A 13,572-nucleotide genomic window follows, 5' to 3' on the forward strand; every position below is an offset into this window, starting at 1 on the left:
CCCTGCCCTCCAACCTCCGGCCAATGCTTAACATTGGCTGAACCTACCTGGAAAAGAGTTGGCGAGGAAATCTGGGCGATGGGGTTTGCAGGATCAGCTCTGTGACACGGAGCAGAGCAGTGGACAGGCAGGGAGCGGGTCTGGGGCAAACAGGCAAAGGGCAGCGCAGGGCCCACTTCTCCTACCTCTCCTGTCCCACTGAGTGGAACCATCTTCATACACGACCTTTCTCTTCCCTCATCTCCCACATCTACCCATCCCTCCTCTAAGTAGCTCATCCATTCCTCTCTCTTCCTCACAGCCACCGCCATCACCCACTATCGTTACTGCAGCAGGCACTGCTCTGCCTTCTCCTGTCTCCAGACTCCCTTTTCTAATCAGTCACTACACTCCAGCCAGAAGGATTTTTCTCAAATGCGTATCTGACGTCACCCTGCCGCTTCAACTCCTACAATGGCTGGCCCGTTGTGCTTAGGATCCAGTCCACATTCCATGGCAGGACTTCATCGCGTCTCCAGTCTCCCCTCCCCTGACATACCCCTCCACCCTCCACATTCCCACATCCTGAACCTCAGGCCCCTGAATTTCCTGGGGCAGCTCTCAAGTCAGGGCCTTCACACGTGCTATTCTCTGTCTTCACAGAGCCCTCCCCTATCCTCCACCTCTTCTGACTTAACCCCTCTCGTGTTGGCCTCAAAGGCAGTGCTTCTAGGAAGACTTCCCTGGTCCTCCTCACGTGTGTTCCCTTGCACCCAACACTTTCCCCGGTGGTAGGGTCATCAGATTTAACAAATAAACCATGCGAAGTTTAACTGGGTGTCCTGTATTTTATCTGCAACTCTACCTGATAGGCCCTTGTCCCAGAGTATGACAATTGCCTGTTCACATTTTAATTTCCCTACTAGGCTCCAAATTGCTTAAGGATAATGATTTTGTCAATACGATTCCCCATTTTACTAAATAAATAGGTAAGGTTGGATGAATGGATCAGTGACTTGTGGATGGGAGTTTTTACTTGAAATCATATAGAACTAGACTTCAGCCCTAAACAGGAGAGATGCTTAAGAGACTAAAAGGAGGCTAATGAGAATTACTCACCCAAGTGGAGGCTCCTAGGTTAGTTCTGGGCCAGGCTCTCAGGGTGTAAGAGAAGAACTTGGAGGTAGAAACTGTACACTAAAGGGAAATGACAAGAAGGTATAACTGGAAATGACTATTTAAAGCTTTCAGCCTGCACAAAGCTAACAGACTAACTTCAGCTGGCTGGGGGATTGCTCTGGCTCAGTTCTGAGTCCTTCACACAGCTGGAAAGTTTATGCTCCTGCTGCTGGGGTTAAAACAGTGGAAAAGGCCAGAAGGGTGATGCCAAGGATCATCTTACTCTTTTTACCTTGCGATGGTGTTCTAATAGAAAGCTTAAATCTTGCTATTTTCAGACCCGGTACCCAAGGGCAAGTAAGTAACAAATATGAAAAAAGTGAGAAAGGTGAAAGAAAGGCAAATTAGAGCACACCATCTGAAGAGGCAGCCTCTACTGGCTGCAGACAAACCTCCATGCTGATATGCAGGCCCAAATTTTCTCCCCCTTCAAGGAAAGACAGGAATCAAGATGTTAATGCTTCATCTCATGATTTTTTTTTAACGTGCCCATTAAGTTAATAAGTATTAAATGGTTCAAACAAAACACAACTGTAAGTTTATTACTCTGTGCGGGCTTCCAACACTCTACTGTGCAATCAACATGTATCTCCAGGCTGAGATTCCTCTCAACTTGCAAACCTCAGGCAGATGCTGATTCAAATCCCAGAAGCCTCTAGTTGAAAATCAACGTCTAAGATGCTCTGCGGAATCTAGGGAAGCATTTACTAATTTGCTCTGGGGCGAAATCTTCTATCAATTATCAATCAGGCATGAATGTAGATAATTTTCCCATGCTATCAATATAGTCATCTATATGTTTAGTCAACGTTTATTGAATATCGCATAGGGAAGGTTTGGTGGTCAGTAAATAGTGGAAAGAGGCCCAGAAGAATGGAGTACACTCAGGCTTGAAATCCAGCAGGTACACGCCATACCAGTTATTTATATACTTATCTACTACTTCCATCCTAGTTGGTTAACAGTCTCTGCCCCAGCCCTAGACCTGTGGGCCTCAGACCCCAGCAGTGGGCCACTCATCTGTGGCCCCCTACGGCGAGCTGGTGCTTTCCTGTAGTCATCCTCCTTTGGCCACTTGTAATTTTGCCCTCTCTAGGGTACCATACTAGTTGTTCAATATTTTGAGCATCACACACCAACTCTCCTAAGAGAAAGTAAAGGGATAAATGACCCCCCAAATGCTCACGTGACTTTTGTCTTTCCCTAAACCTCTTTTCATGATTAACTCCTGCTCGACCATTCGGATCTCAACTCATATGTCACTTCCCACTTCTCCGTCTGGACTGTGTTCCTCTGACACTTAATCTCACAGCTCTGTTCTTTTACTTCATATCTTGTATCCATTTGCTTATTTGTTTGTCTGCCTCCCTGATTAAGCTGTAAGCTCTATAAGGGCAACAAAAAGCAGAGCTTATTTGGCAAATTGCACAGGCTTCCATACGGTTTAAGTGGGATTGGCCACCTATCCGGCTCCAAGGATGTATTGTATTCCAGCAATACAAGTAGCAGGTAGCAGGTTTGAGCTGCATTCCAGCCAGGTAGCAGGTCCCTTCCTCTGGGTCCTACTCATTGGCACAGGAATGAGAACCTGACCTAAGGCAGCCCAAGCAGAGTGAGGCTGGACACTCTGGCTGGGAAAGCAGAGCTACGGACCTGTTCTGAAGAGGCAATGTCACCAATGTGGTTATCATGAAGCATGACACGAAGGAGGACAAAGGCACAGAGTCCTAGAAAGGTGGCTCCAAAGAATACACACCATGGGCCTCTGGAGTAAACCAGACCTGGGCTGGCCCTTGTCTTTGGACTTTTCAGTTACATCAACCAATATATATATATATATATATATATTTTTTTTTTTTTTTGCTTTAGCCAGTTTGGACCAAGTTTTCTATCTATTGTGACCAACAAAATCCTAACTGATATGTCTTGCACCTGTATCCATAAGAACTTTGCTCATGGAAGACACCATATCTTGAACAATATGCCATTGGGAGAACTGGGGATGGCTTAATGGGGGAGGTGACTGGGTAACATCAGCTGGAGCCTTAATTTGAACATAGTTCTTTAAAAAATATGTTAGACTGCCCAAGATTTAAATGCATCAGAAATTCAGGAGTATTTTCCCCAGTGTGTTTTACAGCAGAATAGTTGCTACCTGAGGTTATTAACCTGCTCACCTGTCATTTCCTAAGAACTCCTAAAGATTTCTGCTTCAACCCCTGGACTTTCAACCTAAAGAAACTATGGTTTTAAACTGGGGGAAGGGAACAGAAAAGAATGATTCAGCCTCTGGCCGCTTTTTACTGTGCTGGATAAGATCATTATGTATTTCCCCCAGAATGACCTGTAACTTCCTACATTTCTTACGTTTCAACTTCACGTTTCATTTCTCGGGATGCCTACGGCTTTTCACCTGGCTAGATGGAAGCCAAGATTTTACTTTTCTCTTGGGGGCTATTCTGCTAGGCTAGAGTCATTAGAAGCAACTTTAAGTTTAGGTTGTTATATATATATCACATATTTCAAAGCATAATCAGGCTCTGTGGTTCATGATCTGGTTATTAGATTAAAGGTCTGTGTGGCCAAAGGGCTGTACTTCTAAAACTATTGAAAAATAAACGAAGTTGACTAGACAGGGAAGGAAAACTCTACAAGTTGGTCACTATATACTGATCAGGGGATTCTTTTCCTCCTTCCCTGGTTCACCAAAAAGCACACTTGCCCATACTGTTCACATTCTCAAAATATGTTTGTCACTCTCAGGGCTCCTGGAATATATATCCTCCAACGGCTGCCTTTTGACTTCTCAATGAACTGTTCTGCACACCTCTGCTGCTTATATTTTAGGATTTTTTTTTCCTTTGGGGAGAGAAAAGAGGGGTTTGAAAAAATACTAGGGGAAAAAAAGCTTAAAAAATCACTTGACCTTCTCCATCAAATAAATCCACCTGAATTACCGGTTCTATGAACCAGATATGTAATTCAAAAGTTTGATGAAGAACAGAATACTTTGAGTCTCAAAATATCTCTCCATAAATTACTTATTAACTACAAAGGGAAAAATAACAACTTGACAGTGGAGAAACTTCGTGGGCACCACCTTAACCAAGATACTAATGAGACAGATGACCATTAGGTGGCTCCTGTAAGGATGCACAGAGAGACACACTGTCACCTCTGTGGAACCCCCACAAAAGCACATAACATGAAACAACCATGAGGAAACAGAGCTCAAACCCAGACTGAGGATCATTCTACACAACAACCAGCCCATACTCTTCACAAACTCTCAATAATATGAAGAACAAAGAGGCTGAAGAGTTACTTCATATTTAGACCAAAGGGACACGAGAACTAAGTGCAACGCATGATTGTAGACAGGTTCCTGGGCTGAAAAAATTAGCCATTAAGGATGTTACTGGAATAAGTGGCAAAATTTGAATATGGACAGTAGATCAGTCAACAGTATCATTGTTAAATTTGTGTCTTAGACCACTGTGCTGTGGTTTGGTAAGAAAATGTTGTTTCACTTAGGAAGTAATCACTATTTACAGGGAAAAGGGCACAATGTCTCCTTACCCTTAAGGGGTTCAGGAGAAAAAAACATGTATATATGGAGAGACAGTGAATGCCAAAGCAAATAAAGCTAAATATTAATAATTGGTGAATCTAGGTAAAGCATATACAGAGTTCTTTGTACTAATCTTGCAACTTTAAGTTTGAAATTATAACTATATATCTACATCTATATAGATATATAAAATCAACACACACCATTCAAAATAAGTGCATCAACCTAAAATCCAGCCTATTCTTCAGGTATTGTTAGGCAATCTGAAGAGAGACAAAGGCTAGAATACCAACAGGGATTGGGTCAGTAGATTCATTCATTAGGACCCTGAGTATATCTCTACTAACTTAAATTATGCTTTCATTTGAATAAAACATTTTGGACTGCCTTAAACTAAGTGCCAATTACTTACACATTTAAACACTCAAAGTATGAATTCCATACTTTTCCCCAAGTGAGGCCCAAGGCGGTCAATATTCTCGTGTGCTAACAAGTAAGCAAGGCCGATTTCTATAACCTAACTATAGGACTGTTTTCTAATATGCCCAGTTCCCTATTTTCTTAGAAAATCCAATTTGCTCTGGGACTTCAAATACCACAGGCTCTTGTTTTTGTCACAACAAATGAACCATTTTATTCTTTAGCTTCTTAAAAAGAAATTCAAGAAATCTTTGCTCACTGCTAGCTTTCCTAGCTAGCTCTCTCCCAATATCTCCTTGATCAAGCTTTTCCACCCACTCTGGAATAATCCAGGGGTAATTAGAACTTCTTACCTTCTTTAGCCCAAAAGGAGCCAATTTATCACAAACTATCATGGATTCTGATTCTAAATTACCAAGAGCCCAATTACTAACAGAGGCAGGGAATCTTCTTTGCAATTAAAGTGACTGACTTCTTTGCAGACTCAGTAGCATTTCACTTTTTAATTATGTTCAGTCTGATCAAATGCAAGAAAATTCTTCCTCATTTTATTTTCTTTCCAAAGAACACGATACAACAAACATTAATCCCAGAGTGATACAAGGCCAGACCTACAAGGGCCTTAGGCAGAGCTGGACATCTATCAATGGGTCTTGTCCATTTTACGGGGTCTTAGTGGCTCCTTAAGCTCTAAAGGGAAAAAAGGGACTAATTATTTGTTACATCACATAGTTCACCTAAGGGCTTGCCAAACCTTCCAGCATCTGCTAAGTTGTGACGAGACAGCATTAGATACTTAGATAAACATAGACTACCGCGGAACAGAACAATTTTGTTTCTTGTGCAGGCAAAGGACAGAACCGCAGTGCTGGGGATGAAGCAGTGTGTGGAGGTAAACATAAGCAACGTGGGAACAAATCTGTTTTTTCTCACTTAGGTGGTATTAACATGATTATGCGTTGTCAAATTTTGAAAGAGAAAAATAGTCAAAATGAGTTTGAGAGAAGAAGGACACTCTGGAGGATCTAAAGGAACATGAGGTCACCAAGCCTTACACAGATTTCCCAAGGCCTGAAAGACAAGTGTCTGTGCACCTTGCTTTTAACCTTAAAGACTGGCCAGTTGTGGCTCCCGCAGCCTGTTGACCCGGGGCCTGCATCCTTTCTCCCCTTCCACCTCTCTCCACGTGGTCAGCAGACTGGCGTCCGTTCACTCACTTGAGACATACAAAGGTCAAGGTTTTCGCTCAATGAGTATCTTCCAGCGATCTGTGCTCCAGACAACAGTGACCACCCTTTGTACTGGTATGAATGCAGTTGCTGACCGTTTTCCAAACACTTTCACACATATGTAAAGAAGAGTCTAGGAGCCCTCCAAGATTTTAAAGTTTAGTAAAAAATGAAATTACATAGTAAGCTTTTGAAAAATTAAAACATCCACGTATGTGAGACTGTACCTCTGCCTTTACTGCAGGCTGTTTGCGAAATTCAGGAAGGCCTGCCTTTCCATTCATTAAACGGACAGTCGTTGAGCACCTCCTAAGGGCAAGGCAGGATGCCAGGTGATGGAGGTGGAGAAACAGGGCTTGTTCCTTGCTCTGATGGGGAACGCACGTAAGCAGACATCCTCAGCACGGGAAAACACAGAATGGAGGTGCTGTGATGGGATAAAAGGGTCACGCTTATAAGAACAAAGGAAAAGCGCATCCTTCCAATGCAGGAGACACAAACAAGGTCAGGAGGTTGGCAGGTGTTTTGAAGGAACGTCAGTCTTGCTGACCGGGGGCAGGAACTCCAGGCTTACCCGACGTAGCATGGGCATATATGCACGCCACATTCCAAGAACCAGAAACACAAGAAAGAAGAAGCCAGACCAGACACCACAAAGCTGTGACCATTTGGCTAAGAAGCCTGGGCTTTTTTATGAACCAAGGAGGAGCATGAAGGGGAAGTGATCATCCAACTGGCTGTGCTGGTAGGAGCAGGTAGGGGCAGATGAGGCTGCTGAAATGATCCGCGGAGGGCTGACAGAGCTGGCTGTGGCAACGGGAATGGAAATAAGTGGAGATTCAAGAGATTTGGGGCCGGTACAAACCACAGGGACTTGTAACCATCATATGAATGGATGAGGAAGGAGGCAAAATAGACTCTGAGCACTATTATATGTGAACACTCGGATGGCGTCCATGGACTGGCCGGCTTTTGCTGTTTAAACATTTACTGTGTTTAAACAGTCACATCCTGCATTGAGCCCTCGTTTTAAGCTCTTCAAACATCCCTGAGATAAGTGGGAGAGTTATTTTAATCCTCCTTTTTACAGATGAGAGAACCAAGTGTGGCAAGGCTTAGCCCTAAGGAGGAAACCCAACTAACCCAACTAATTGGTGCAGACCTGGGATGAAAGATCAGTATAGTCCTCATTACACAATCCAGTGACACACGAAGATAGCTCAAAACTGTCCTAGTGGCGTGTTTCCAGCCTAAGTGGGACAAAGTTCATACAACTTTATACCGTGAGCTGTGTTGTAAGGTGTTTTGTTGATAATGGCCATTCCAAAAGCTACCAGTATGCTGAATCATTAAAAACATGGATGTACAGGACTCAAGTCTTACACCTTTCTGAACAAAATACCCTTCACAGATGCTATTTTTAGACTCAAGTTTTCCCAACATAAAGTTTTTAAAAGAATAATCTGTCTAAAAAGCATGTAAAAAAATTCACTGACAAAGGTTTAGATGTTTTAGGACTTTAATGTCCTTCACACAGTCAACATAAAACACTGACAATGGATGAACAATAGGGGAAAAGACTCTTCAGCAAAGATCTTCCCGAACTCACGGCATCACTGGTCAAACACCATAAAGAGAACAGTCACGTGAACAAACAGTAAGGGAATTTAACACAGATTTTTAGTTTAACAGCATAACTGAAAAACAAAACCAACCAACCAATCAACCAACCGTTCTTCTACCCACTGAAAGGAAAGCAAAGGTGAATCAGGGAGCTTCCAAATCTTGTGAAGCAGCTTAAAAAGGGAGAGAGGAGGGGGAAGGGGAGGCACACAACTGTTGAGAACGTAACACTCTAATGCACAAGGTCAAGGACCCTAACGTTCTCAAAGTCTCAACATATACCAACAAGAACTGTATTATTAGAAATATAAAGGCACAGAGATATAAATGCATAGAGACATAAACTATATGGTATTAAAAACAGACCTTGCTATATAAACATATAGTAAGTCACTTTTATCGCTTTATGAGAATAACCATATAAGGAAAGAAACCAGAACACCCACTGCTGTCATCTTGCAAAGGATCACAATTCAGCACCTAGAGGGCCCCACCCACCCTCCATGCTGTGTGTCTGTGTGTCTCTAAAAACAATAACCTGCAATTTGCATATAATTAAACCCACAGGCGGCTCTGAATATGAGATCTAGGCAGAAAAAGTAGAAGCAAAGACAATAGTAGCTAGAATTTGGTAGAAAAGCAAGAGAAGATGTATAAAGAAAGAATCCAGAAGACCCCACTGCTGTCATCTTGCAAAGGATCAAAATTCAGCACCTAAAGGGCCCCACCCACCCTCCATGCTGTGTGTCTCTAAAAATAATAACCTGCAATTTGCATATAATTAAACCCATAGGCAGCTTTGAATATGAGATCTAGGCAGAAAAAGTAGCAGCAAAGACAACAGTAGCTAGAATTTGGTAGAAAAGCAAGACAAGATTTTTTAAAAGCTTCCAGTTCAAGTCAGAATTAAGGTTTAAGTTTCAACAGCTTGGGATAGCTGTGGATGTTTTGCTGTTCTCTGAAAAAAGAAGAAAATCTATCATAAGCATGTTCATTCGAGAAAAATACTGTGTTTCCTTAGTTTTTTTAGCCATGCCCAAGTGACTTTCAATTTTGTACATTGTTCAAGGGCAGAGCGTATATTGGTTAGGATGTGCTCATAGTTGGTGAATTTCCAAAAAATGCTTCACGAAGGCTGCCAGCTTCTGGACATCTTCGATGGTGACAGCATTATGCAGAGAGGCCCGAATGCCTCCCACGGACCCAGAAGAACCACAGATGCAGCCGTTAACAACAGGAGCATCTGGTTGAGCATTAAGACAACCCTCCTTCCCGTCACAAGCTCCTGCGAGAGTCATGGCACCTGAGGCCATCGTGTCCAACCTCCCACCTGAAAGCCCCCGCAGGTGGCCAGGAGCGTCACACATCTCAGTCATTAGAAAATTCCTTTCCAACGCAGTGAAGGACCGTCACGCTCACATGTAACCTCAGTTAGCTCAACTCTTCAATGAGCCTGCCGTACAGGGGGCAGGGAGTGGGCAGCTATTCTCATGCGTGAGAACATACATTTATCATGGAGCTTACAGAATTAACTACTCTCTCTGATGTTCAGGGGAGCAACAGTGATCTGTTCTTACACTGAACAGGCTTGTGCCAGCTGCATCAGAGATGGGATGGCACCCTTTGTGCTGTCAGAGCAGAGATTTTCAAAGGAAATTTTGACCAACAGGCTTGTGCCAGCTGCACCAGAGATGGGATGGCACCCTTTGTGCTGTCAGAGCAGAGATTTTCAAAGGAAATTTTGACCAAAGCTCCTAGAAGGTGTGGCCCCCCCCATGCTCTCAGCTGTGCAATCGTGCTAAGGGGTCTGTAAGCAGCAGCAGGAGAACCCCCGTAACAAATGGTCTTTCCCAACGGGTTACAGTAACTGCTACTCCAGGATGGGCAGCCTCCTAGATGTGTTTCCTTCAGCATCTGAAAACTAAACCAATTCTCTGACAAGCTTCTGGATGTGACATGTACTCACCACCTATGCCCTTTCAGGGACATCATATTGAGTTCAAGAGCTTTGTCGAGAAATCTTTTTTCTAAAGCATCATCTCCTTTGATGTTGCCAATGTGGAATGGAATATTCATCTTGCTTCTATTGGGGGCTCCACTGGACATCTGAAAAACATGTCTTTTGTTCCTGCTATTTTTCTGCAATGTGCAACTGCCATTAACAAAGCAACAGAAAAGTTTTAAAAACCATTTTCCAGATGCAAACAAGAGATTAAAAAAAGATCTGTGCCAGGACATTTATAATTTACTTAGGGAGACCACTCTTGCATATGGAACAGTGAGTTAACATTCTCTTATATGACTCATACTTAATTTCCAAGAGTCTCAGTTTCCTCAACTGAACATTGGCAATAATAATAATATCTCCATTTCATACTAGTTATGACAGTTCAGTGGTACAACATATATGAGACTTCCAACCCATGGCAGCCACACAGCAAAGTGAATGACCTTTTCTCTACAAGGCTGCAGAGAAAAAAAATAAGTTGGTCCAAATAGTGGCTGTAAGATTTAAAGATAATGAGCAGCAGCTTTCAAAGCACTTAAAACACTGTACTGTCCCAAGCTGTGTGACCTTGAACAACTTACTAAATCTCTCTGTTGTGCCTCTCTGATATGAGGACTAAATGGCCACAAATTCTCTGCAGCCCTCCCAGCAAGAGGTGGGGTGTAGTGCTCCACATCTTTTGAATCTGGGCTGGCCTTGTGGACTTCCTTTGACCAAGAGACTGCAACAGGAGTGATGCTTTGCAACTTCCAAGCTGAGGCCTCAAGGGGCATGCAGCTTCTATACCTGCCCTCTTAAAACATCACTGCCATGTAAGCAAGCCCGTGCTAGCCTGCTGGAAATAACAGGCCCAGCCCACAGCCAGCAGCAGCTGCCAGACAGGCGAGGGGGGCCATTTTAGACTCTAGGTGAATCACCAGATGACTTTGGTTGAATAAGTGATCTCAGATGAGACCAGCAGAAGAAACCACCCCACTGAGCCCAGCTCGACCTGCTGACTGAAAAGAATCCTGAGCAAAAGAAATGGCTGTGGTTTTAAGTCACTGTCTTGAGGTGTTCTATGATGCAAAAGTAGATAACTGATAAGAATTTAGAACAGTGTCTGGAACACATTCAATTCTATGTAAATATCTATTGAAGTCAATAAATTTGTCTTTTTATTCTCAGCACCTTGCACAGGGTTCATACAGACTCTCAAAAATGAATGGGTCAAGTTTCATCTAGGATACGTTAGTATTGGACTTCAGTTTCTGATTTGGATAGTAAGCAAGCCAAAATTATCTTCCACTGACAACCAAAGGAGACAAACAGAAGAAGCGCTGACATGCTATTCTGGATTACAAGGAAAATATGTAATAACTCTCTTCATTTTCTCAAGCACATCTTGTTTTATTCTTCCACTTCTACAGGGTGGGATTCATTAAAAGTAAACAACAAAGAAAAGCAGTGTGAGGAAGCCCCCATTAAAAGCTATGCTCGCCCCTCAGGGCACACACATAATTCCTGTTAAAGTTGATAGGAGTCAAGTGCACGTTGACAGACAGAAGAGACACAAGCAGGGAAACCAAGTATCTGGTAATAGGCTTTGAGCCTGAATTCTGGGCCCCCCTTTGCACAGGTAGTAGGTATCCTGGTTGACAAGTACATTAAAAATTTAGTGTCTACCCTCTTTGATATTCTGCTGCCTCAGGCTCCCCAGGTGAGAGTCCAATTATAGAGCTGGAGCAGCAAAAAGGACACGTGATTTAAGGGGAAAAAATATTAAAAGGGGGGAGAATTAAGAATCTGGATTTACAAAGAATCTGTATTTACAGTCGTCCCCCACACATTTACCCATCCTATTGTGAACGTAGGTGGTACCATGACAGCAACAATGTCATAACAACTAGAAATTGAAGATTAAATTTGTACGGTGCCCGAGAGTGTCGCTGGTGTGGGGCTGAAGGAAGGAAGGAAAAGATGAAGGGGAATTGGCTGCTCCCAACCTAGCAAGACGTCTGTGGAGGGAATTCAAATTCCACAGGACAAGCACTGTGGAAGCACAGAGCTGAGCAAGTAACTCTGCCCGAGAGAAGGTTGAAGGTTTCAGAGGAAGGGAGGTGGGAGGGGTCAGGACAGGGGGAGACAAAGGAAAGGCATCTGGCAGACAGCTGTCTCTGCCAAGGCATGGGGGACCCCAGCAAGTTCTCTGCAGCACCTGGGGTGCCGGGTGCCTTGGCTGGGGGCAGGACTGCAGACCACGGAGGGTCTGTGTATGCTGTGATGCAAATATCTAATTTCTGTTTAAATGAATTATCAATGCTTCAATCAGTCAATTAGACAAAAAGTCAAGTCAGACTTTAAAATTGTCTAATTTAAAATGCAATTCTCAAATAAACATGGACCAGTTTCTGGACTTTTCCACCGATCTGTCTTTCCCCCTGCCAGTGGCTTTATATGTTGATAGTTCATATGTTAACACTACATTTTATTAATGTTAACATATAAGTTTAAAATGTTTCATCTCTCCTTCTGCACTAAATTTTTCAGGTGAACACTGAACTGACTTCTAGATATTTACTAATTTGTGTGACTACTGCGAATGGGATCTTTCCTTGTTTTTTATTGTTATTTCTGGAGAATGGGAAAGTAACTGACTTTTACATATTTAGACACAACTGATCACAATTCTGAACATGATCATTTCTAGTTTTTCCACTGATTCCTGCATTTTGAAAAAACAGTCATTATACATAACCGATCACAATTCTGAACATGATCATTTCTAGTTTTTCCACTGATTCCTGCATTTTGAAAAAACAGTCATTATCACCTGTGATTTCTGTTGTCTCCTTAGTAAAGGCTCCGGAACCAGCCGCCCAACTCTACCCATGCTCTCCCGCCTGATCCCACTTCCCGCTGCACCTGACCCTAACCTGTCTGCGCTGCTGTAAAACACCGTCTGTTCACAAGGTTGTGAGGACAATAAAAGGTATTCATATCTGCAAAGTGCCAAGGGCTCTGCATATTTTATTTTATTTTGGGGTTGTCACTAGACACATCACATGCTTCCCTCTCTTTCCGAAGGCCTGGACCCCCATGAAAGTAAGAAAAGGTGACCTCAGATATGGATTTGATCATTTCAACAGCTTTATCATATTAAAATTAATATCATTAATATCTAATACATATTAAACACTATGTGTCAGGAACATCCTAGGTGCGCTCCATAAGAACCACAAATAATATTAACAGCTAACCATTAAGGAAATAATTAACCGTTAAGGAATAACCATTAAGGCTATTTTAATTTTAGCACACCGGAAAACATAAGGGGTATAAGTTCTAGTAGCATTAAACAAAAGAAAGAGTTACCAATTCTAATAGTAGCTTTTCCTTTTCAACCACTTCCCAAAATTATAGTTCTCTTTTTTTGTCTAGCAGTTTTGGATGGTTCCTTCACCGATGGAGAAGTTATCCACCGGTACTGAGAGAGAAATAATAAATATGCCATTTAACTTACAGGTAATTTATGAGGGTTTGATCTTCACTGGAAATTAAGATACCTTAAGTTAATAAAGGTT

The sequence above is a fragment of the Physeter macrocephalus genome, chromosome 16 (assembly GCF_002837175.3).
Source record: "Physeter macrocephalus isolate SW-GA chromosome 16, ASM283717v5, whole genome shotgun sequence".
Classification (NCBI taxonomy): domain Eukaryota; kingdom Metazoa; phylum Chordata; class Mammalia; order Artiodactyla; family Physeteridae; genus Physeter; species Physeter macrocephalus.